This window comes from Crocuta crocuta, unplaced genomic scaffold, assembly GCF_008692635.1.
Source record: "Crocuta crocuta isolate KB4526 unplaced genomic scaffold, BGI_CrCroc_1.0 scaffold32, whole genome shotgun sequence".
Lineage (NCBI taxonomy): Eukaryota > Metazoa > Chordata > Mammalia > Carnivora > Hyaenidae > Crocuta > Crocuta crocuta.
The window spans coordinates 2,278,181-2,303,727 of NW_027529424.1; the positions used below are offsets into that span (position 1 = coordinate 2,278,181).

At 41.6% G+C, this 25,547-nt stretch overlaps 1 long non-coding RNA gene across 2 annotated transcripts; it reads right to left on the minus strand.

Moving 5' to 3' along the window:
• Positions 1–447: 447 nt before the first annotated feature.
• Positions 448–23,600, minus strand: LOC144226974 (uncharacterized). 2 transcript variants are annotated; one of them, XR_013333800.1, is made up of 4 exons: positions 23,404–23,600; positions 8,845–8,918; positions 3,855–3,944; positions 448–1,028 (listed from the first exon to the last, which is right to left on the minus strand). It is a non-coding gene; the product is annotated as an uncharacterized LOC144226974 (long non-coding RNA). The 2 variants fall into 2 exon arrangements; XR_013333801.1 differs by lacking the exon at positions 8,845–8,918.
• Between the last annotated feature and the right edge of the window lie 1,947 nt (positions 23,601–25,547).

Sequence of the window (25,547 nt, forward strand, 5' to 3'; positions counted from 1 at the left end):
CTATGAGCAATCTCAGCTTCTCTTTCCTTTCCCCTGGACTCGCCACAGCTCACCCCCGCTCGCCGGTTTATCACTCACCGCAGCTGCACACAAGACGGGTTCCCTCCTCTCCCTCTGTATTTCTGGGTCCCGTCCTGCTTTTATTTTCCCCAGTTCGCACTCACGCACTTATGAGGTTTCCTTCCCAGTGGATTCTGTCTCCTTCTCTTCCCAAACTCCTGTGGCTCAGTGTCCTATGACTTCAGGCCTTCTCTGTTTAAGAGATGGGTGCAAGCGAAATGCACGGAGCTCCCTGCTTCTCCACCATCTTGCCCTAAGCCCTTCAATATACATCTTTATCACAAGCTACTTAGAGTTTATACTGTTCTACTTCACACAAAATACAACAACTTTTTAATATTATAGTTTTATTTATCATTCTCCCAACTTCGGGAGATTTTTGTCACATCTCTTATATCTACTTATGTTACAAACCCCACAATACAGCGTTATAGGTTGTATTTTACAATCATATGGTTTTTTTCAAGAAATTAAGAAGATATGTATGTGGCACGGCTGGCTGGCTCAGTTGGTGGAGCACGTGACTCTTGATCTCAGGGTTGTGAGTTCAAGCCCCACTTTGGGTCTAGCGATTACTGAAAAATAAAATCTAAAAAAGAAAAAAGAAAATGTGTACCTTCTCTCATATTTATCCAGATATTTACTATTTCCTGTGCTTTTCAATCCTTCCATTGAATCCAGGTTATCAACTGGTGCCATTTGTTTGCCACTTGAAAAATTTCTTCAGTATTTCTTATAGCACAACGTACATATTCTTAGCTTTTGTCCGTGTGAAAACATCTTTATTTTTCTTCGTTTTTGGAAGATAATTTTGCAACACATAGAATGCTGGGTTGATAGTTTTGCTTATTTCCGTTCTTAAAGGTATCATTCCATTGTTGTCATGGTTTGGGTTTCCTAGGAGGCAGGCTCTGAAGGGAAATTTTGCCAACAGAATGTTTACTACAGAGTCTCCTTGGTATCAAAACCTGTGGAAAGAAAGGAGCAAGAGGAGTCGGAAAGAAAAATTGAGCTCTGATGCATGTCCTCTAATAGCGTCGACCGATGCCCCGTGGAGAGTGAGAGCAAGAATGGCTCTCCAGATTTGTCTTGCACTGGGCCGAGGTGGTCAGGTCCTGCAACGACCAACCAATCACTGGCTATAGGTATCCCAGGCAAAACCAAGATCTTAACTGAATCAGTGCTCTGCTGGTTGAGGCAATCCTGAAAGGAGCAAAACTGAAGGTAAGTTGCTAACGACACCCCTCCCAACTGGGGCAACAAGTTTTCCACTCATGTGATCTGGGTGTGGATCACAGACTTCTTGTGTCCACTGCTTCTGAGGAGAAGTCTTCCATCATTTGTATTATTGTTTCTAAGTAATATATAGGCTTTTTTTCCCCCCTGGCTCTTTCTTGTCATCTTTGGATTCCAATAGTCTGTCATGTTGTTTTTTAGTTTTTGTATTTATTCTGCTTGTGGTTCACCGACCTTGGATCCATTAGTGTTTTTACTAAATCGGTAAGTTTTCAGACACTATTTCTTCAAATTTTTTTTCTACCCTATTCTCTTGCTTCCTTCTGGTATCCCAAATCACATGTATTAGACTGCTTAAATATCAGAAACTATAGCTCTTCGAAAATCTTTTTCACATTTCTTCTTTTCTTCCTTTTCTTGAATTTGGACAATTTCCATTTACCTGCTTTCGAATTCACAGATTCTTATGCCTTCTCCAACCTGCCATTAAGCGGATCTAGTAAATGTTTAATTTTAGTTCCTGGATTTTCCACCTAGAATTTTCATTTGAGTCTTCTACAGACTGAATGTTTGTGTTTCTCCTCCCATTCACATGTTGAAATGTGACAGTATTAAGAGGTGGTGCCTCTGGAGGTAATGAGGTCATGGTGGAGTCAGTGTGAGTGGGATTTGTGCCCTTATAAAAGAGGCCCTGGAGAGTGCCCTTATTCCTTCTGACACGCAAGTACACAGTGAGAAGACGGCCATCTAGAAACCAGGAAGCAGAACGTCACCACAGACCAAACCTGTTGGTGCCTTGATCTTGGACTGCCCAGCTTTCAAAACAGTGAGAAATGAATGTTTGTTATTTAAGCCACTCAGTCTATGGTGTTTTTGTTACAGCAGCCCAACCAGAGCAAAATGGAATCTTTCCATTCCTTCTATTTTGCTGCAGTTTCTCCATCTGTTCATTCATTAAGACTACATTTTCCTATAAGTCCTTGAGCATATCATTAATAGCTGCTTTGAAGTCTCTGTCTATGAAGCACTGCCACAAGTTTGGTTTTCTCTGATTGTTTTTTCCTTCTTCTTTAATATGGGTCCTATTTTCCTATCTCTTTACCCATTTGATCATTTTTACTGTAGACTAGACATTAGGAATTATACATTGTAGACATTCTTGATTCTGTTATATTGCTCAGAAGAGTCTGACTTTTCTTCTAGTAGGGAATTAAACTGGCTGGACTCAAACTCCTAAGTCTGTCTCCTCTGTTTTGGATGCAAGCTGAAATTTCCACTCAATTCTTTCTGTTTCTAATGGCCACGTTTTCTCTGTACCCTAAGTGGTCTCTCCCACTGGGGCATATTTCAGCGGCTGGACAAGAATTTGAGCAGAGTTTATATGCAGATTTGGGGTTCACCACCTCCATGACCCCCTCTTTTCTAGGATTCTCCCTCCAGCTCCCCAGCTGGTCTTCCAGTATTCTGACACCAGTATTCAGTGAGGCTACAACTTCATTCTGAGCCACCGAATGGATTGATGAACAATTCTGTGTGAAAACTGCGAAGCCAAAAGTCATGCTGGTGTAGTTCCAATCTTTTGAGGGTAAACTCCTCTCCGATATCTACCTCCTTTTAGTTCTGTTGAATGTCTTCGGATAGCTAGTTTTTAATATTCCTCTCCAGACTCTATCACTGTTGTCTGTAGAAAGATTAGCCCGGCCAAGCTACACTACCATTACCAGAAGTCAAATTTCCCCATATTACTATTGTGCTCCATACTGGAATCATACCTAAATCCCGATTTGTCTTATGTCGGTGTTGTAATTCACTTCCCTTGCATCAGTGCTATGTTTAGGAAGGGTCAGGTATCAGTCCAGAAAACAGAAGTTACTCTTTGCAGTCTAGCCCTAAAGGGCTTTAATACAGGGAATTGGTGGCTTATCCCAAAAAAACATTTCTAGGAGTATCACATGTGATCACAATTCTGGCTGCAAATGACTAGAGAATAATGATCTCTCCAACACTTTGTCTCAAGGATGCCTCTCATCAATACCGTCTATCCTGGAACCATACAACAAAAGGGAACTGGCAAACAGTTCTTCAAAGCAGACTTCTCTTCAAAGCAGACTTCTCTTCAAAGCAAAGGAGACCATAGAAGGGGTGGTGGTAATGCCAAGTTGACCAAAGATAATCCAACACGGGGCATATGACCCAAATTAGCCAAAAGCACGGGAGGGGAAGGGAGCTGCAGAGCCTCTGGAAAAAAATTGATTTGTTGATAAACACACACACACACACACACACACACAGACTCNAGGATGCCTCTCATCAATACCGTCTATCCTGGAACCATACAACAAAAGGGAACTGGCAAACAGAGCTCCTGACTTCTCTTCAAAGCAAAGGAGACCATAGAAGGGGTGGTGGTAATGCCAAGTTGACCAAAGATAATCCAACACGGGGCATATGACCCAAATTAGCCAAAAGCACGGGAGGGGAAGGGAGCTGCAGAGCCTCTGGAAAAAAATTGATTTGCTGATAAACACACACACACACACACACACACACAGACTCACCTGAAGAATGGTGCCTCTTCTTACATTGGATTTTTTTCATGGGACTGTTGTAATAGAAGCATTGATCTCGTGATCATGAGGAGAAGCCAACTAAAATGGAAGCAGATATGGCATCTGAAGCCTGTCCAGTCTGGACTTCCTGTTGTCAGAATCAGTGGTATTATTTAAATAATTTTTAATTGGTTTATTTTGTTACTTTCAATAGACACAGTACCTTATTTAGAGCATAGAAGTAACTCCCAGAAGAAACCATTTTAAGGGGTGAAAGTGGTAGCTTTTAAGGAGTAAGACTGGAGGTAATGAGATGTGGTACCATGCACTCTGCTTTTTATTCTATGCCTTGTGCTATTTTACATTGTAAAGAAGATACATGCAGTACTTGGATAAAAAAAATAATTAGAAAAGAGTCAATCTGACAACTGCTCTCCGTCTCCACATCACAGTTCTCTTGATTAACTCTGATCTTAGCACAAAAGGAAATGGCAGCTAAATTCAACAGTTCTCCCTTGCTTTTTTGTTTTTAAGGTTTTTTTTTTCTTTTGAGAGAGAGACAGCAGGGGAGGGGCAGAGACAGAGGGAGGAGAGAATCTTAATAAGAGGGTCTCACAACTGTGATTACATGACTTGAGCCGATCAAGAGTCAGATGCTTGGGCATCTGGGTGGCTCAGTCACTTAAGCCTCTAACTCCTGATCTTGGCTCAGGTCATGATCTCACAGTTGAGGGATGAAGCCCCGTGTTGAGCGCTACACTGATAGCATAGCACCTGCTTGGGATTCTCTCTCTCCTCTCTCTCTGCCCCTCCCCCACACACATGTGTTCTCTCTCTCTCTCAAAATAAATAAAATTAAAAAAAGAAGAAGAGTTGGATGCTTAAGAACTGAGCCACCCAGGCACTCCTCTTCCTTGCAGGCAATTATCAATTCTAGCTGCCATTTGAGGAGCATCCTGAGGGAACTAGATCCTCATGCCCCTCAATGTACTATTTGTCACCAAAATAATCATCTTGAAGGACAAATATGATCACATACCTCTCCTGCTTAAAATCCCTAAGTGGCTTCACATCGTCTCTACAGGCTAAAATCCAAAATCCATAATATGGCATCCAAGACTCTTGATGATCTGGCCCCTAATACTCTCTCATGTATATATTCTAGCTATTTGTAAAATCTTGCTTTTCTCCACACTCAGACTTCCAATCTTTCAGAGTTTCTTTGATTTGGAACATCCTTCCTAAATAATCTACTTTCAGTTACCTGTTATGTGAAAATTTCTTACTCCTCTAGTTCTTCTAGTCTCTTTTTCAACATGTGTTGTAAATGCCTATTGCCTCCATCAACACAAGTTTTTTTTAAATTTTTTAAAATGTTTTATTTATTTCTGAGAAAAAGAGAGAGAAAGAGAGAGAGAGAGGCAGTGTGAGCAGGGGAGGGTCAGAGACAGAGGGAGACACAGAATCCGAAGCAGGCTCCAGGCTCGGAGCTAGCTGTCAGCACAGAGCCCGACGTGGGGCTCGAACCCACCAACTACGAGATCATGACCTGAGCCAAAGTCAGACGTTTAACTGACTGAGCCACCCAGGCACCCCGACACAAATTAAATTACTACTCAAAGCCCATTACTAGAAAGTCTGAAAAACCAAAATCTCTTAAAATGGAAATATATTTTGAAAATCCATTTGGTGACAGAACCTGAACTGAACTATTTATGTTTATAATTTCAATTTATTCCACTTTGTGTTAATATTCATTAATTTTGTTGCAGAACTATTAATGGGTTTCATCATACAGTGAAGCCTCAGACACCATTGATAATGATCTGGAACACATAGTACATGCACCTATAGTATATGCACCTATAGTATATGGGCGTCATGTCACACTTGTATTTAACTACATTCCAAAATGGCTACTGCAACATTTCTCATCCCACAAATTCTTCTAGAACTTTTACTACTTTTCAAGAGGGCAGGTCTATTTCCTTTCCCATGCTTTCATGAATAAAAGTGGTGGAAGTGGCATTCCTTGACCTCCCAGGCTAGGTCACCAAAGGTGATACGGCTTCTGCCTATTTTCTTTCCTCCCTCAAAATGCTTGCCCTTTGAACTTAGTTGCCACGTTGTGAGGAAGCTCAGCCACACAGTGAAGCCACCTGTAGCTGTTCTAGCCTACAACCCCAGCTGAGGTCTCTACCATCAGCCATTATTAACCACCAACCAGCAGGAACTATAAGACACATGAATGAGCGATACCTTCAGATGATGCCTGTTCTTCAGCACTCAAGTGCCCCCAACTATTGTCTGAATGGAGCAAAGATGAGCTGATCCCAAGCCTTGCCCCAAACATAGATTCATGAGAAAGACAAACATTTTGGCTGTTTTAAGGCACATTTTGGGTAATGTTCTACAGCGATAGTGACTGGAATCTCATTCTATTTATTTTGTAAAAATGTGAAATATTCTGAATTCTAAAACCCGTCAAAGGTTTCAGATAAGATCTGCATACGAAAATTATGCTTGTCTATCTTTTTCTCTATAGAAATAGAAGTTCTTTGAAGACAAGAACTAAGTTTTCCTCTCAGAGCTACTGTTTAAGATAGGGTAGATCCTCATGGCATGTCTATTGAGTTAATGCTGAATATATAGATGAATGAACAAATAAAAAAACACAGTTGCAAACAAATGATTATTTCAAAATAGTTTTTCAGTAGACTACTATTTTACTCAACGCAATCCACTGCTCAAAAATAACTTAGAATACCTTATGATTATTTTCAGTTTACAAGCTATACAAAAGACGTCTTCAATTTTCCTATCTTGTTTTTATCCAGAAGTGTTACCTATTACGATTACATGTTTTATCCATCAAAGCATGTTCCAAATAACTCTTGGCTGTTTCCAGAAGCCAAATGCATCCTTAAGGATGAAGATTTTCCATTACTGAAGATAATCGAAGTCATTTGACGTAACTCTGAAAGCTATGCCACAACAGGAGATCCCAATGGTTTTGAACAATGCAGTGTTCAAATGCAATGCCATCCAAGGCACGGATGCACAGATGCAAAGATTGTAGCATCTATGTCGACAGTTTTGGGAGGGGGAAAAAAAACATTAATTTGGATTATAAATTCTACCTTGCATGGCAAAAATATGAGTGTATTTATCTCACGATCATATGTCACATGGGCGTCATGTCACACATGTATTTAACTACATGAGGAAAAGGGAGGAAAGTAGAGAGAAAATCCTTAACGTCATAAAAACATGCACAGACAATGTCGATTTATGTCTTAGTGCTCCTGTTGGGCATAATGGTTTTAGCTCTTCTCAGGGTATGTTGTAATGATGAAATAAATGAGGTACTAGTTTTACAGTTTTGCTGCCAAAACAGGTGTCTGATCAGAATGCAATGGATCCTTAGTGCCCTGCTTTTCCCTTCCTCCTCATGGTGTGTAAATTGCATAAGCTAGGTGGCATGTAGGTGCATTTCAGGATAATTCACATCCAGAGGAAATCTCTATGAAAGCAAGAGTCATTAGATAAATATAAGATTAACCACAGTCTCTCAAAAAAATGCCAAGAAGGTGATGAATCTTACAACCCATAGCACAACTTCCTGAAAATCTTTTCCTTCTCCTCTCTGGTATCTCACAGAGCCGGGCAGGAACACTGCCTCCAGCCCTCCTTCTTTCCATCTAAAATCCTTCCCTTCTCGCTCTCTCTCCTATGACCCGTCCCACATACACACCCCTCTGTTCTTTTTCTGCCTACTGCTCTCATCTTCTCTATCTGTTCCTTTCTCACTGTACTGCTTCCTGAGATCACTTGAACTGACCCTGGCTCCATTTGAGTCCCTTTCTCATTCACTAACCTGGTCCCGTGCAATCCTGAGCCCAGGAACACAGCACAGGTAAAAAGAAAATTCTCTTTTTCAAGGTGAGGAAGCAGAGAGGCTGTGAATCCTGAAATATGAATTTTTTCCTTGTCACACCAACTTCTTGCAAGCAGAATTCCATTTCACTAAATAGCAGTTGTGTGACGAGTGACCTCAACCAGATATACTGTCAGAACAGCACAAAGTGCAACATGACCTGGCTACAGACTCTAGATGAACAGTTCAAGGACCACAGATTCACTGGTGTATATTGCTGCAGGCCCGCTGGGATCTGGATAAATTGATATTGATTTAAATGGATGTGTGAACCGTCATGAGGAGCTATTTCATCCCTGGGGCTACCTTATTCCTGGGGTCCCTACCCTTTCACCTGATACCTAAGTACCACTTTTCTAGGTTTAAAAGGGAGTTGAAAGCCCCAGCAACTGCCAAAGACCCGATAATGACAGTCAAGTATCCACTTCTATATCCCTACTCCCTCTCCCACTTTGAACTCGGAACCCCAGAAGAAATGCCAGGGATTGGAGGGTAGAGAAACTGCAAAGCAGAAATTCCCAAGTATGATAAGGTGGCCAAATAAAATATAGTACACTGAATTAAATCTGAATTTCACATAAGGAATGAATAATTACTTGGTATAAGTATGTCCCAAATATTGCATGGGGTAGACTTACACTTAAAAAAAAAAAAAAAAAAGCATTCATTCTTTACATATGGAGTTCAAATTTAACTGGGTGGTCCTGCTTAACTTTTCCCTGGAGATCTGGCAATCCTAATTTAGCACAATCAATGGGAAGAATATCAACCACGAATGAATATCTTGGGCTTAAAAATGAGAATTCTTAGGTATATACTTCTCTTGAGTGGACCACTAAAAATGCACCTAAAGCATCAGAATATTAAAAAAGTGGGGGGGAGGGGAGAGGGAAGAAAGGCAATCTCTGAAAAGAGCATGATCAGGCAGAAGCAATCTGGAGCAGTAAGACACTAAAGTAGCTGGTAATGTTTTATTGGCGTATGAGACACAGGGACGAAGTCAGCTTGTCCTCACAGCACAAACGATGCTGAAGCCCGGTGACAACTTACTTGTCAGCTCACCTTGTACAGAGGAGTGCATAGTCTGTCTTCTCTCCATTTCTGGAAAGGGAGATGGGAATTTCAAAGCAAATTGCCTGTGGGAACATTTTCGTTTAAAAATCTGAAGGAAATCTGCATTGCCAAAGTGAGAAGACAAAAAGATCAAAGACATTACACTAAAAGGTAACCGCGCTGACCTGAAAAACTTAGGGGAGAAGGGTGGGCTTCAACCAAAGTGCTCAAAAGCTCATGATGTTTTCGTCTTGGAAAAGACGGAGTTGAAAAGTGAAGACTTTCAGTCTAATCTGGCTTATTCTTATGGGCTTGCCTTCAGCCCTTCTCATCCTCCTGAGGAAAAGGAGTCTCAGGGGACTAATACTTCAGAGACTGAAACTATTGCAGCATGGCCTCACAGGGGTGGGTCATTACTTTCACAGCAAATATGGAATCTACTTACATCTCATTGAAAATGTAATTATAAATGACTTCAGTGAAATTAGTAAAAATTACTAGAATTGTATACAGAGATTTACATCTTATTTAAAATGTAATTATAAACGACTTCAATGAAATTGGTAAAAATTACTAGAATTGTATAATGTATTTACAGGGATTATCAATTACTAGTAATCAAATTATGAACCCAGAAGACATACCAGATCACTTAAGTTTTATAGCTGACATCCGATTTTACTTGCCTTGCTTTGCTTTTTTAAAAACTACATTTCCCCCAAAAGACACAGATCTCATTCAAGCATTCTTTTTTTTTTTTAAACAGAGCAATGTTTTAAAATGTCCATTTATTTATTTGAGAGAGAGCAAGAGGGATTAGGGGCAGAGAGACACGGAGAGAGAAACTCTCAAGCACATTCCGCACTGTTAGTGCAGGGACCCATGCGGGACTCTTACACACAAACCGTGAGATCATGACCTGAGCCGAAACCAAGAGTCTTAACCAACCAAGATGCTTAACCAACTGAGCCACCCAGGCACCCCTCATTCAAGTATTATTAAGCGAAGTTTCAACTACCCAGGATTCTGCAGAGGCAATGAGAGACCCTCGGTTTGCCCCGTTGGGCTGGACTGGGGCTGTGCTAGTTCAGGACAGGAGCAGCCAGGGGTGGTGAGTACAGAACCCCTTCCTGTGCCTGGACAGCAAGGGACTCATGGGGGATGGGGTCCAGGAGACTCAGTCCACGTGACAGCAGAGCTTCTGGAAGAACAGAGCAGGGAAACAAGGAGAGGGTGTGAGGGAAACAGGATGCGGCTCAAGTGAAGGCACAGACAGCAACAGGCAACTGCTATGTCTCCTCGAAGGAGGTCCAAAACTTAACGCTATTTATGACGGAAATCTACGCTGAAATACGACTTAAGAGTTGTGATGGTTAATTTTATGTGTCGACCTGACTGGGACATGGGGCGCTCAGAGTAAATGCTATTTCTGGGTGTGTCTGTGAGGGTGTTTCCGAATGAGATTAGCAGTTGAATCGGTGGCCCCAATAAAGAAGAAGGCCCTTCCCAGGGTGGGTGAGCATTACCCAAACCATTCAAGGTCCCAAGGAAACACAAAGGTGGAGGAAGGAGGAATTCTCCCCTTTGCTTCCTCCCTGCCTGCCTGAACTGGGACATCAGTGCCTCCCGCCCTGGGACTGAGATGGACACCATTAGGCCCTCTGGTTCTCAGTCCACCTTCAGACTCAGACTGAACTACACCCCCGGCCTTCCTGGGTGGCCGGCTTACAGGATAAGCTCATGAGACTCCTTAGCGCCTGGAATTAGGTGAGCCAATTCCTCAAAGGAATCTCTTTATCTATACCTGTATCTATATCTGTACCTATATATCTATATCTATATCTGTATCTATATTTCCTATTGATTCTGTTTCTCTGGAGAACCTGGATTAATAGAAGTGTACAAACAAAGCCATTAAACATCACGGGGGAAACAAATTTATACCCACACAACCTGGCAAACTCTTCCTGCACATCCCCTCTCTCCAGCCCCTCACCTATCTGAATTCTACTTCCCACTGTGCATTCAATGTTTTAGAAGCGATGGCCCAAGTAAAGACAGCAGCTCTTTTGGAGGCCCTGGGTAGCTCAGTCAGTTACGCTTCTGACTTTGGTTCAGGTCATGATCTCACGGTTCACGAGTTCGAGCCCCCCATAGGGCTCTGTGCTGACAGCTCGGAGCCTGGAGCCTGCTTTGGATTCTGTGTCTCCTCCTCTCTCTGCCCCTCCCCCGCTTGTGCTCTGTCTCTCTCTCAAAGATAAACATTAAAAAATAGAAAGGACAGTGGCTGTTTCTCATTTTAGCAGCTAACCCAACTGTACACTCACTAAAGGTAGGAGCAGCCTCCCAGAGATCTCTATTTCCTGTGGAACCTAAAACCTAGAAGCAAGTGCTTTGCACATAAGAAGTTTCAGGGAATTAATGAATGCAATCTCTAAATTGCTAGCATTCAAAAACACTCGTTAGTACTGTATTATTAATCTCAAAAACAAAACAAAACCAAATCACAGAGAGAGGATCCTGCCTTTATTGTTCTCTCCCTCAGAGAATGGGGCTGAGCACCAGGGCAGAGGAGGGGAGGGCAGACGGCGGTCTCCCAAGCTATGGGCTTGGCACCCTTTACCAGCATTCAATTAGCCGTAAGAAAATGGATGACAGTTCTGTCCACAGGCCATACACTTTGGGGGAAAGAACAAATGAAATAATATTGAAAAAATACATCTCTCTTCCTCTAGAACGGCTCATTTGAGCTTTATCCCAAACCTTCTTTGATATGATTAACCAAACACTGAAAACTGAAGGTACGAGACACACAAAAGCCTATTAGATTGTCTAGTCCATTTTTTAGGCCACATGTACAATTACATGTTCCCTATAGAAATATTTTCTAGAACTTTGTCTGCCCCTTTCCCAGTAGACGTCTCTGGATGTTTTAGTCTTTTCCGAGGAACGTGTTCCAGTTAAGGCACATCTTAAGCCACCTGACGATCCTTCTGAAGCCTCTATTTCAATTTGTCGTATTTAAATTTTGCCCCATTGCTCCCACTTAGGCCCTTTTCCCGTCACCATATTGTAGATAGTTTTCATATTCCTTTTTAGGCGTAATTTAACCATGCTTCACACATTAACTTGAGTAGACAGTATATGGTATAAATTACACAAAACAGCGATGTGTGAAGACATTCTGTGGTGAATAAATTAAAGCATTAATTTCAGACATATCAAACTAACACTTTTTAAATTTGTGGTTCCTATAATTTTCAGACCTGTTTCTGAAGTCTCTGTGGTGGGAGAATTAAATGGAAGAGATTAGTCTAAAACTTTTACTTTCAATTCATAGGTTGGAGAGCAGCCATTCCCATGAATATGCAAGAGAGAAAGGATTTTTTTAAAGAACTTAACACAGAGGGGCGCCTGGGTAGCTCAGTCGGCTAAGCGTCCAACTCTTGATTTTGGCTCAGGTCATGGTCTCACAGTTCATGAACTCGAGCCCCGCATCAGGCTCTATGGTACCTCAGGCTCTCTCTCTCTCTCCCTCCCTCTCTGCCCCTTCCCTACTTGTGCTCTCTCTCTCAAAATAAATAAACTTGAAAAAAGTGTCAAATTTTCTAAAAAAAAAAATAAAAAAGAATTTAATACAGAGGTCCTACTCAGATTCAAGGAGATGCTGCCGTTCAAATAGGTGGAAAAGATGGAGTTCAGCAACTCACCATATGTCATCATCACCAATCTGGCAAGTGAGAGAGAACAGAGGGAGAGGGCTTCATTGCCCACAGAGTGTATGTGAAACTTGATACAACGAATCTGAATGGACTGAAGAAGGGCGCATGTCTCTGGTCTGAAGAGAAGACTGGCACAGAGAACCCTCACTCACATTTAACCCAAATTCCTCTATGTGGAAAGGAAAACTTTCCCGGCCCAGGCTTTCCTGGGATCCTCGGGTTTCTAGTTTCCACAACTGACAAGGAATCAAAGAATGGACAAGCGACGGGCACCAAGCCACATCCGCACACAGTAACTCTCAAGGAGTGAGACTCGAGAAGAAGAATCAAGTTTGTCCCTGTTGCCAGTTTTAATTTTCGCCACAGCGTTTACCACTTACACCGTAGTTTTATTTAGTTTGTTTACTGCCTGTCTCCTCCAGCCCCCACCCAGAGATCTCAGCTCCGCGAGGGCAGAAACCGTTGCTTGTGACTTGTTCACGTCTGTATCCCCAGCGCCTAGGACACTACCCGACCCACAGCAGGCAGTGAAGTATCGGTTCAAGGAAGTCGCTTATTTGGCACGGATTTCTCCATTCACAGAGTCAGACAGAAAAATAGCATGCATATGTCTCTGCTAAAAGAGAACTAGATCCAAGAAGAAAAAAAAATTGTTCTACTATGGGAAGAAGTTTTTTAAATGCTTGAAGGTAGGCTTTGAGACAGCGTCATTCCTTAAAATATAAGCTGGGAAGTCTCTCAAATCTGACCACCCTCAAACTAAAGGGGAGGCTCAGTGAGGGCAGCGTCGCATTTTCCCCTCCGTGTCAGCTCATGACATGGACCTGGAATGAGGTAATAAGATCCAGTGGGAAGAGCCGCCCTAGACTGTGCCAGCCGCTGGTCTGAGCCCTGGCCTGCATGAATTCACTTACTTTCTACAATAATTCTATGTGGGGAGCACAACGATTACCCCCAGATCCCAGGTGAAGAACATACAGTGTAAGAGAATAAATAACTGTCAGTTATCAATGTTTGGTTTCTCGGCTCCAGACCCACCCTTCTCTTGCTTGGCTTTGTGAGCCGAGATTGGCTGAATGTCAGGCGGCGGCCCCCGGATGGCCCTCCCTGATGGGCCCTGGCCCTCCATGTTTGTGAGGCAGCAAGAGAAACCAGAAGCCAGCGTTGGGTGAGTCCCAGCTCTACCTTGGACCACACTATCTTCACAGATAGCTGTTTCTGCAGAACAGCGCTACCTTCTGGAAAGTCTTTTCCCACCAGCAGGCTGCACGTTCCTAAGATCCCCATGATTTCTCTGGAAAGAACTGCCTCCCGGCCTGGTCTTTAGTTCCTTTACTGTCCCCTCTCCTCAGCCAAGATGTGGGGGGTGCGCCTTCTGTATCCCTTATACACTTTTTACTCCTTTAAGTAGTTAACCTCCTTTCACTACTTAACAAATTCTTTATGTTAAATTGTCCCTGGATAGAGTGCTGGGATGGTACTCTATTATTTCAGACCCCAAATAGCCCCAGATTGTACCACGGGGAAGCAAGCAAGATGGGCTTCAAACCCAGTTAAGTCTGAAACCAGAGGACACACTCCAAACTATGATGCTACACTCTCTCCAGTGTTTGAGGTAGAATTCAGGTTAACTCTGCCCACAGTCCGGACACCTCTGAGGCTATAAACATGGGAACTGGAGTTCGTGGGCAAGGGACTGAATCGCGTCTCCTCAAGTACAATGTGGATTAATACCACACGACCCTAAACCTTAATAGTTCGAAGCCCTTTTACATGCAGAATTCCATCACTAAACAACTCTGTAGCGTTGATAAGGCATATGCTATTATTCTCATAGATAAAGAACCTGAGGCCCACAGACATTAAAATTTTGTACTAGTGGTTACAACTCAAGTCTTCCAGCTCCCAGCCAGAACTTCGTCTATGATGTCACTGTCTTGTCTTGAGGGTTCGTTATGCTGGAGTCAACTTGACTGTGAGACTGAATGATGGATCTCCAAAAGATCCATGTCCTAATCCTTGAGGCCTGTGAATATAACCTTATATGGAAAAGGGATCTTTGCGGATATGATTACATTAAGGGGAGGTAGGGAGTTATCCTGGATAATCAGGGTGGCCCCTAAATGCCATTATAAGAGTCCTCAGAAAAGAGAGGCAGAGGGAGACTTCACACACACAGAGGAAAAAATGTTGTGAAGACAAAGGCAGAGATGGGAATGATGTGGCCACAAGCCAAGGAATGTAAGTAGCCTCCGGAAGCTGGACGAGGAAAGGCATAGAAAGAGGCGAGGAACCGATTCTCCTCTAGAGATTAGGTAGGGAACATGGCCCTGGTGACCCCTTAGCCCAGCATCACTGATGTCCAACTCCTGGCCTCCAGAGAGAGCAGATTCTGTCGTGTGAAGTCACCAAGGTTGTTATAACGTCTTACAGCAGCCTCAGGATATTACTATACTGACAAATTCAAGTTTAAAAGAGAAGTTTATACACATAGAAAATAATGTCTAAATATGACATACGTAGTCTTATAAAATTAGCTTCATTAAAAATGAAAGAGGTTAAGAACATTGGGAATGAAAACACAAGCTATAGAGAAACATAAAATCTTCCAAAACTGAATAAGAGAGATATAGGAAATCTGACTAGCTCAATTACTAGTAATGAAATTGAATGGGTAACCAAAAAACTCCCAAGAAACAAAAGCCCAGGACCGGATGTTTTCACAGATAAATTTAGAGAAGGGTTAATTCCTATTCTCTTCAAACTATTCCAAAACATAGGAGGGGAAGGAAAGCTTCCAAATACATTCTATAAGGCCAGCATTACCCTGATACCCAAACCCAAAGACTCTACAAAAAAGAAAACTACAGGCCAATATCCCTGATGAACACAGATGCAAAAATCTTCAACAAAATATTAGCGAGCCACGTTCAACACTACTTTCAAAAGATCAAGTGGAATTTATTCTGGGGATGCAAGGATGGTTGAGTACCTGTAAGCCAATCAACTTGACATACCATGTTAAAAAAATGAAGGATAAAAAATCATATGATCATCATAATATATACATAAGAAACATATGACAAATTAAACATCTTTTTTATGATAGAAACTATCAAAAAAGTGGGTTTCAAGGGAACATACCTCAGCATAATAAAGGCCATATATGAAACACTCACAGCTAACATCGTACTCAACATTAAAACCTTTAAGATAAAGAACAAAACAAGAATGCCCATTCCCTTCACTTTTATTCAACATACTACTGGAAGTCCTAACCACAGCAATTAGACAAGAAAAAGAAATAAAAAGACATCTAAATTGGTAAAGAAGAAGTTAAACACCATTATTTGCAGATGACATGATACTGTACATATAAAACCCTAAAGACTCCACCAAAAAACTATTAGAAACAATAAATAATAGTTTATTTATTTATATATGAAAATATGTTGCATTTCTATACGCTAATAACAAAGTAGCAGAAAGATAAATCAAGAAAATAATTCCATTTACAATTACAACAAAAAGAATAAAATACCTAGGAACAAACTTAATGAAAGATTTATACTCTGAAAACGACAAAACACTGATGAAAGAAACTACAGACAACACAAAAAATGGAAAGGTATTCCATGCTCATGGATGGCAAGAATTAATACTGTTAAAATGTCCGTATGACCCAAAGCAATCTACAGATTCAATGCAATCCCTATCAAAATACCGATAGCATTTTTCACAGAATTAGAACAAATAATACTAAAATTTGTGTGGAACCACAGAAGATTCCAAATAGCCAAAGCAATCTTAAGGGCAAATCTGGAGGTATCACAATCCCACATTTCAAGAGATACTACAATGCTGTAGCAATCAAAATGGTATGGTACTGGCATAAAAATAGACACATAGATCAAGAGAACAGAACAGAGAGCCCAGAAACAAACCCATGCTTTTATGGTCAATTAACCTATGACAAAGGAGGAAGAATATACAAGGAAAACACAGTGTCTGCAAAAAAACCAAAACCAAACCAAAACAACAACAACAACAACAACAACAACAAAAAACGGTGTTGGGAAAACTGGACAGCTAAACACACAAGACTGAAACTGGACCACTTTCTTACTACCAGATGCAAAATAAGCTCAAAATGGATTAAAGGCCTAAATGTGAGACCTGAGGCCATAGACTCCTACAAGAAAACATAGGCAGTAATCTTTCTGGCATTAGCCTTAGCAATGATTTTCTAGATAGATCTCCCCAGGCAAGGAAAACAAAAGCAAAATTAAACTGTTGGTACTATACCAAAATTAAAAGCTTTTGCGCAGCAAAGGAAACCACCTATAAAATGAAAAGGAAACCTACTGAATGGGATAAAATATCTGTAAATGATATATCTAATAAGAGATTAATATCCAAAATACATAAAGAACTTATACAACTCAACACCCTCCCCCCAAAAAATAATAATCCAATTTAAAAACGGGCAGAGAAACTGAATAGACATTTTTCCAAAGAAGACATCCAGATGGCCAACAGACAGGTGAAAAGATGCTCATCATCACTCACCATCAGGGAAATGCAAATCAAAACCATAATATGGTATCACCTTATATTGGTCAGAATGGCTAAAATCAAAAACAGAAGTGGGACGCCTGGTGGTTCAGTGGGTTGAGCACCCAACTCTTGATTTTGGTTCAGGTCATGATCCCAGGTCATGGGACAGAGGCCGGCATCAGGTTCATGCTAAGCATGGAGTCTGCCTGAGATTCTCTCTCTCTACTGCTGCCCCTCTCTCCCACTTTCACTCTCTCTTTTAAGAAGGCGAAGGGGGTGCCTGGGTGGCTTAGTCGGTTAAGCGTCCGACTTTCGCTTGGGTCATGATCTCGCGGTTCGTGGGTTCGAGCCCCGCGTCGGGCTCTGTGCTGACTGCCAGCTCAGAGCCTGGAGCCTGTTTCAGTCTGTGACTCCCTCTCTCTCTGACCCTCCCCTCCTCACGCTGTCTCTCTCTCTCTCTCCTAGAAATAAATAAAACATTAAAAAAAAAAAAAAAGAAGGCGAAGGCGAAGAAGAAGGCGAAGAAGAAGAAGGAGGAGGAGGAGGAGGAGGGGGAGGAGGAGAAGAAGAAGAAGGTGAAGAAGGAGGAGAAGGAGAAGGAGAAGGAGAAGGAGAAGAAGAAATAATAGTAAGTGGAGGTGAGGATATGGAAAAAAAGGAACCCTCATGCACCATTGGTGGGAATGTAAATAGTGCAGTATGGAAAACCGTATGGAGGTTCCTCAGAGTATTAAAACTAGAATTGCCATATAACCCAGTAATTCCACTACTGAGTATTTACCCAAAGAAAATGAAAGTAATAATTTGAAAGGACATATGCACTCCTATGCTTAATGCAGCATTATTTGCAATAACCAAGATATGGACACAACCCAGGTGTCCATCCATAGATGAAAGGATACAGAAGATGTGGAATAGAAATACAATGGAATATTACTCAGTCGTAAAAAAAAAATTTTTTTTTTGAGATGGGGCGCCTGGGTGGCTCAGTCGGTTAGGTGTCTGACTTCAGCTCAGGTCATGATCTAACAGTTTGTNGTTTTAAAAAAAATTGAGATCTTACCATTTACCATAACATAGATAGATCTAGATGGTATGATGCTAGGTGAAATCAGTCAGTCAGAGAAAAACAAATACCATATAATTTCACTTATATATGGAATTTAAAAAACAAAACAAACAGTGGCACCTGGATGTCTCAGTCGGTTAAGTGTGGACTCTTGATATAGGCTCAGGTCATGATCTCACAGGTCGTGGGATTAAGCTCCACATCAGGCTCTGTGCTGATAGTGTGGTGCCTGCTTCAGATTCTCTCTCTCCCTCTCTGTCTGCTCCTCTCTCTCTTTCTCTCACTGTCAAAATAAATAAACTTTAAAAAACTATTTAAAAACAGGGGCGCCTGGGTGGCTTAGTCGGTTAAGTGTCCGACTTCGCTTAGGTCATGATCTCGCGGTTCGTGGGTTCGAGCCCCACGTCGGGCTCTGTGCTGACTGCCGGCTCAGAGCCTGGAGCCTGTTTCAATCTGTGACTCCCTCTCTCTCTGACCCTCCCCTGCTCATGCTCTCTCTCTCTCCTAGAAATAAATAAAACATTAAAAAAAATTTTAAAAAAAACTATTTAAAAACAAAACAGAGGGGGGAAAAGTGACAAAAAAAAAGAACAGAATCTTAAGAACAGAGAACAAACTGGTGGTTTCCAGAGGAGAGATGGGTTGGGGAAAAGATGAAAGAGACAGATGAAGAGCACACTAATCTTGCTGAGCACTGAGTAATATATAGAATTGTTAGATCATTATACTGCACACCGGAAACTAATAGAACACTGGATGTTAATATATTTCAATTAAAAAAAGAAAAAGAATGTGCAAGATTATCCATCAACAGTAGAGTGCATTAAAAAATCCTGGTAGATTATACACGGCAATGGAAGACTGAACTGCCGCTACACCAAACATGAATGAATCTCGCAGACATAATGTTGACCAAAAGAAGCCTGACCCAAAATAGCATACACTATGATTCCATTTATATGAAGTTCAAGAACAGGTACAAACTGAGCTGTGGTGATAGAACTGCGGTTTCCCTCGGCAGCGGGCGGGGAGGAGGGTTATCTGCTGGGAGGGATCACAGGGGAGCATGTTGGCGGGCTGGAAATGTTGTGTCTCTTAATCTGGGGGAGGGAGTTTACACGGATGTATACCAAAGTAAAAGAAACTGAGATGTACACTTCAGATTTATATTCTTTACTGCGTATAAGTTAGATCTCAAAAAAGAACATTAAGTTTTTACTTTAGAGAAATGTAGCAAGGTTAATGAATCACACTCAAGATAGTCAGAAACCATCCCCAAGTTTCACTAAAAAACAATCTTAGGATTTTCCTCATTTGCAAAATTGGAATAGCAATATCTACCAACCTCATGTAGCAATTGTGAGAATTAAATAACGTATATCTTTGCACTCCTAGAAGAGAAGTCCTATATAAGGTAATATTTGTGGAGCGTTCTAAGATCTCGTTGTCACTTAAATAATGTCTTAGAGATAATACTTCCTTTCCTTTAAAACGCAGTAATTAGGGGCGCCTGGGTGGCTCAGTCAGTTAAGCGTCTGACTTCAGCTCAGGTCATGACCTCATGGTTCATGAGTTCAAGCCCCCCTGTCAGGCTCTGTGCTGACAGCTCAGAGCCTGGAGCCTGCTTCCAATTCTATGTCTCTCTCTCTGCCCCTCCCCTTCTTGTACTCTCTCTCTCTCTCAAATATAAATAAAGCACTAAAAATTTTTTTAATTAAAAAATAAATGAGTAAAATAAAAGCTAATAACTAGAACCCATAAAGTAAATGAAAGAGGAACTGTGAGTTAGGCCAAAAACAAACTGATAAATTGGGAACAAAGTAGGGTTGCCCATTCTTTCCAGGACCCTTCCAATGGGGAACTGTCATTAAATTGAAAAGTCAATATTTATCCTTATTAAATCTTCCTGAAAGATTCCAAAATCTACCTAGAACAGGATTTTCAATTCTAGACACTCAGTCAAAGATTTATAAAGTTTCAAATCCAATAATACCATCCTGCTTACCTCCCTTTTTGAGAGTTATTAATAAAACAAATGATGTTGCAATCATCTGTATGGATATAAATAGCATGGTTCAAATCATAGTTCCTCTAAATCAGAGCTGTCCAGTGTGGTAGCCACTAGCCACATGTGGCTATTGAGCACTTGAACTTTGGCTAATTTGAATTGATCTGCCCTCTAAGTATAATATACACACCATTTTCAATATTGTGTCCCAAAAAAAGAATGTAAAATATCTCATTAATATTTTTGTATTGATGACATGTCAAAATGATACTATTTTTAATGCACTGGGTTAAATAAGATATATTACAATGAATCTAACCTGTTTATTTTTATATTTTTAATGTGGCTAATAGAACACTTTAAATTCTATATATGGCTTGCATTATATTTCTATTGGACAGCAGGGATCTAAAGAAAGATGGAAATTTTCATCTCAAGACAGAGTTTTCAAAAGAGTTTTTAAGAGTTAGGGTTAAGATCGCTTAAGCGTTTTCTGGCCAAATTACCTGTCTTTGTCACGGATTATAATCTATGTTTAATCTTTATAATCAACTGAATTTTAGAATGCTCATATGAGGTTTGGCCTACATGAAGTCATAGAACATTTAACTGGTTTCCCTGAACTTTAAATGACAGGTAAACATGCAGTTCTAAAACTTTTGGGGCTTTGTACCATTGAGGTAGAGAAAGGACCTTAACAGATCTCCAACATGACTTTCCAGGATACCCCATCCCAAAAGCTATATTCAATTAACCAAAAACGATACTGCTATGAACTGAACTGTGTTCTCCCAAATTCGTAGGCTGAAGCCCTAACCCTCAATCTGAGGGCAAGACTTTGGGAGGTAATTAGGTTCAGATGAGGTCAGGAGGATGGAGTACTGATGATGGGATTAGTATCCTTATAAGAAGAAGAAGAAGGGCACCTGGATAGCTCGTTTGGGTGGGTGACCAACTCTGGATTTTGGCTCAGGTCATGACCTCACAGTTCATGAGATGGAGGCCCAGTCGGGCTCCATGCTGGGAGTGCAGAGCCTGCCTGGGATTCTCTGACTCCCTCCCCCTCTGCCCCTCCCCTGCTTGCACTCTCTTTCTTCCTCTCAAAATAAATAAATAAACATTTAGAAGAAGAAGAAGAGAAAGAGATCAAAACTCTCTCTCTCTGCAACAGTGAGGAGGACATTGTGAGAAGGCAGCCATGTGCAAGCCAGGAAGAGAGCTCTCATGAGGAACTAACCTGGCCAGACCTTCCTCTGGGACTCGTAGTCTTCAGAACAGGGATAAAATAAATTCTGATTGTTTAAGCCCTGCCAGTCAACTGTATTTCTTTTTTTTTTAAATAAAGATTTTCAACTTTGCTTTTTTTAAAAATTTATTTATTTTTGAGAGAGAGAGGAACAGAGCATAAGCAGAGCATAAGAGGGGTAGAGAGAGGGAGACACAGAATCTGAAGCAGGCTCCAGGCTCTGAGCTGTCAGTCCAGAGCCCAACGTGGGGCCCGAACTCATGAACCTCGAAATCATGACCTGAGCCAAAGTAGGATGCTTAACCAACTGAGCCACACAGGACCCCGGGTCAACTGTATTTCGTTATGTCAGCTCAGGCAAACCAGCACAGAGACCTACTGCTTAAAGCAATCTCTTTTTTATTAACTATCATAATTAATCTCTACTTATAACATATACATTGTGCTACATAGAGGCATGGTGATTTGCACTATGTGATGAATAAGACTAAATAAATATTTGTTGATTTTCTCTAGATGTTAACAGGACAGGCCTGACCTATGGCCTCTGTAGACCAACTCACTCATAGACGGTCTTTGTTGAGCCAGGAAAAAAGGCTCAAGGAAAATTATTATTTAAAAACATTATTACTTTAAAATAGTTCATTACGAATTGTATCTAAAAAATAGCTTCTTCAGTAAATGGAATTCATATTTCCATTTTTACCGAAAATTTAAAGTTGTTCATCTCTCCCGTAGGGAAACTATGATTTCACCACAGCTGAAGCATAATAAGATCTCATTTTATGCACCAAGGCAGGAATGATCCTAAAAGTTCCTCAACCAGTATACTACACAACCCTGTGGCTTTTGGAGTAACGTTTAAATAGGGGCGCCTGGGTGGCTGCGTTGGTTAAGCTTCTGATTTTAGCTCAAGTCATAATCTCACAGTTGCGGGGCTCAAACCCCTCATCGGGATCAGTGCTGACAGCATGGAGCCTGTTTCGGATCTTCTGTCTCCCTCTCTCTCTGCCCCTTCCCAGTTTGCACTCTGGCTCTCTCTCTCTCTCTCAAAAATAAATGAACATAAAAGTTTTTTTAATAACTTACAAATAATAATGAAGAGACATCACACACAAAAAGGGAACAAAATAGTCTGCCTGTTTCTTTAGAAACATTCAAAACATCTTCAGATGTTTACTGCCTGTTTTTTTAAAAATTTTTTTTATGTTTATTTATTTTTGAGAGCGAGAGAGACAAAGTGTGAGCAGGGGAGGGGCAGAGAGAGAGGGAGACAGAATCGGAAGCAGGCTCCAGGCTTCCAGCTGTCAGCACAGAGCCTGATACGGAGCTCAAACCCACCGCCCATGAGATCATGACCTGAGCCGAAGTCTGACGCTTAAGTGTCTGAGCCACCCAGGCGCCCCTACTGCCTGGTTTTAAAGAAAGAAGGGGGGGGGGGGAATGGTAGAGAACCCAATAGCATAGTTGATTTAATCCCTGTTATCACTTTAATCTCTTTTGCCACCTTTTGGAGCTCGAAGGGGTCCACGAACTCCAAGAAAACGACACAAAATTTTGTTTGTCCTACACACAGTCTCTGGGAAAAGGGCCCTGAGCTTTGAACATAATCTCCAAGGAGACGGTGACCAAAATAGGTTAAGAACCTCCTGTTTAAGAGTTTACTTTGGTGAACTGAATGAACATTTCTCCTTGAACCTGGCCAGGTATTACCGGCCTCCTCACTTGATGTATACCCCCTGAGACCTCAGAATGCGTACCAGGCCCTGCTTCCATTATTTAATCGATGACCTTGTTCCTTGGTTTTTGTTTCCTGGTGTGTGTATGCTAGCTGTCTCTACCCCCCCTCCCCTTCCTCCAAGTTGTCCTATCCTGTGTATCCCGCTGAAATAAGAGTGGACCCAGAGTGGCTGTCTCCTTATTTGAGTGAGACCCCCGGTGAAGCTTATCAGATTTACCAACATACCCTTTTCTCGTAGTCCTCTCCACTCTTTCCGGGCCATCTGAATTTGCCACGGTGCTGGATGCGTTGTCCATTCCTTTACTCTCTTGTAACTTAGGTCTAGGAATCATCACTTTGGCGAGGTACTCCCAAGGACGTCAGATCGCAGTCCTGTATGGCCATTCCCACGTGGCATAAAATTCTCCTGCGTTCCCACCCTAAAGACGCTGTGAGAAAGAGATGGCGTGCCCTTAGCTCCCCAGAGAAGAAGATTATATAAATGTAATAAAAGCATGCTACTGCTGTCAATTATTCAGGCACGATCACAGCAAGCGGCTGAGCCCCCCGCACCTGCCTTGGCCATTTCTTGCCTGAGAGTCAGCAGAGACACAGGCACCCACTGACGTTGCGCCCCTCATTCCCTCCACCCTCTCCAAGCCCCACATTCCAAGTTGTCTCCTTGAATGTAACTCCGGATCTTCCTACAAACCCCTTTGTATTGAGGTAAAGAACTGAAGCTCACTCTTTCCTGTACTCTTCTCATCGGTCAATTCTCAAATCGCTTCGTCTCCTTGCAGAGCGCAGAGGGGTAAGTTGTGTGTGCGTGTGTGTGCGCGTGTGTGTGTTTCCTAAAACTTGCACAGAGCCCGTGAGTGTGGCTCTCCGACATCCTGGATCTCAAGGCAAGGAGTGGGCTGACCGGAGGGTCCCCGACACCCCGCACCACGTACAGCAAGCTCGGCCCCGGGAAGCGGCGGCGACAGGCAGGCGAGCTCGGGGNTCAGGCCGTGCACACACGAATCCCGACCAATGGTTGCGGGTTTGCTTTTTTTCCCCCCAAACAGAAGCAAAAAAAGGTGGTGGTTCTGTTAAGAACCAGAAAGAAGCTCATTAGGTGCACGAGCCCAACATGAGAATTGCTGACCTCCGGCGTCTTTTCTAGATGCGTTATTTGGGTTGGAAAGGTGTTTTAGAATAGATCGCTTATCGGTCAGAAAAGTATCCTTAAAAAAAAAAAAAATCCAGCCAGTTCCTGACGATTTAACAGGTGTACACCACGGTCTTCGGGCTTGGGTCTGTTTTATCAGGGGAGGGGAAAGTTGAATCGTCTGCGTTCAGTTACTTGTCACAGCCTTCATTTTCCTGTTTTGACTTTTTAAAAAACGCTGAGAAGTTAAGAGCAGACATAAAAATATGTCTATCCAAATGCATGGTGTCACCTTAGATTAGAGGTAGGTGACTTTTTTCGTCCTAATGTCACAAGCCCCATTATTGAGTTTAGAACCACCTTGCTTAAATAATCTTTGAGTCAACTTGAGGTCACTACCAAACCACAGAACCTGTCCCCTTTTCTCTCTGTTGTTTTATCTAGCCCTGACATCAGAGTAGAGAGAGCGAGGCGATTGTTTCACCAACCTGGGGAAGTCACACGTGAGCTGATGCACATTAGAGAGCAATTCCAAGTAATAGCGCTTTTCAAGCTAAGCTGAGCTAACTATGATGTAGATTCCATAAAGCCTCCCTTCGGCAAGCCTGAAAATGGTTTCATATAGACATTTTGAAGATCTGCTCATATCTGTTTTCCCTGATTTAGTTTGGATACTGATTCATGAAAGAGGCCTGACATAGTTTTACGTATTCAAAATATTTGGCTCTTCCCTCTTTTTCCGTGTTGATTACTCAGTCATTTGTACTTTAAAAATCTCCATATGTGCCTGTTGGTCTATGGATTCATTCAGGAATGAAGGCTGCTTTCTTATTTATGACCTCAGGGAACTTAACTACTCTATCTGAAAAGTGAGAGTAGTTTTGTAGACCATGTCCTGTCAGGCAGGTCTCAAGCCACCAAATAAATAAATAAATGGGAATCGCTTTTAAGAAGAAACCTCTGTTTTCTTGCCTAGATGATGCTACTTTTTAGAAATAGACTATTGGCAAGTACGGTAGCCTCTGTAGAAAAGAAAGGAACTCTTAAAGTACTGTATTTTAAAGTTTCACTGACATAGCAAGTTTTTCTTTTTCCTTTTTTTTCCTTCTTTAAATTATGGGTCTGATTCTTCTTTCTGCTCTGCAGGTGCATTTTTAGAAAATAAACTATTGCATATTAAAGTGCCATAGCTGAATGCGAAAGATTCATTTGTGTGAAAGATGAGAATCTTGCTTTCTTA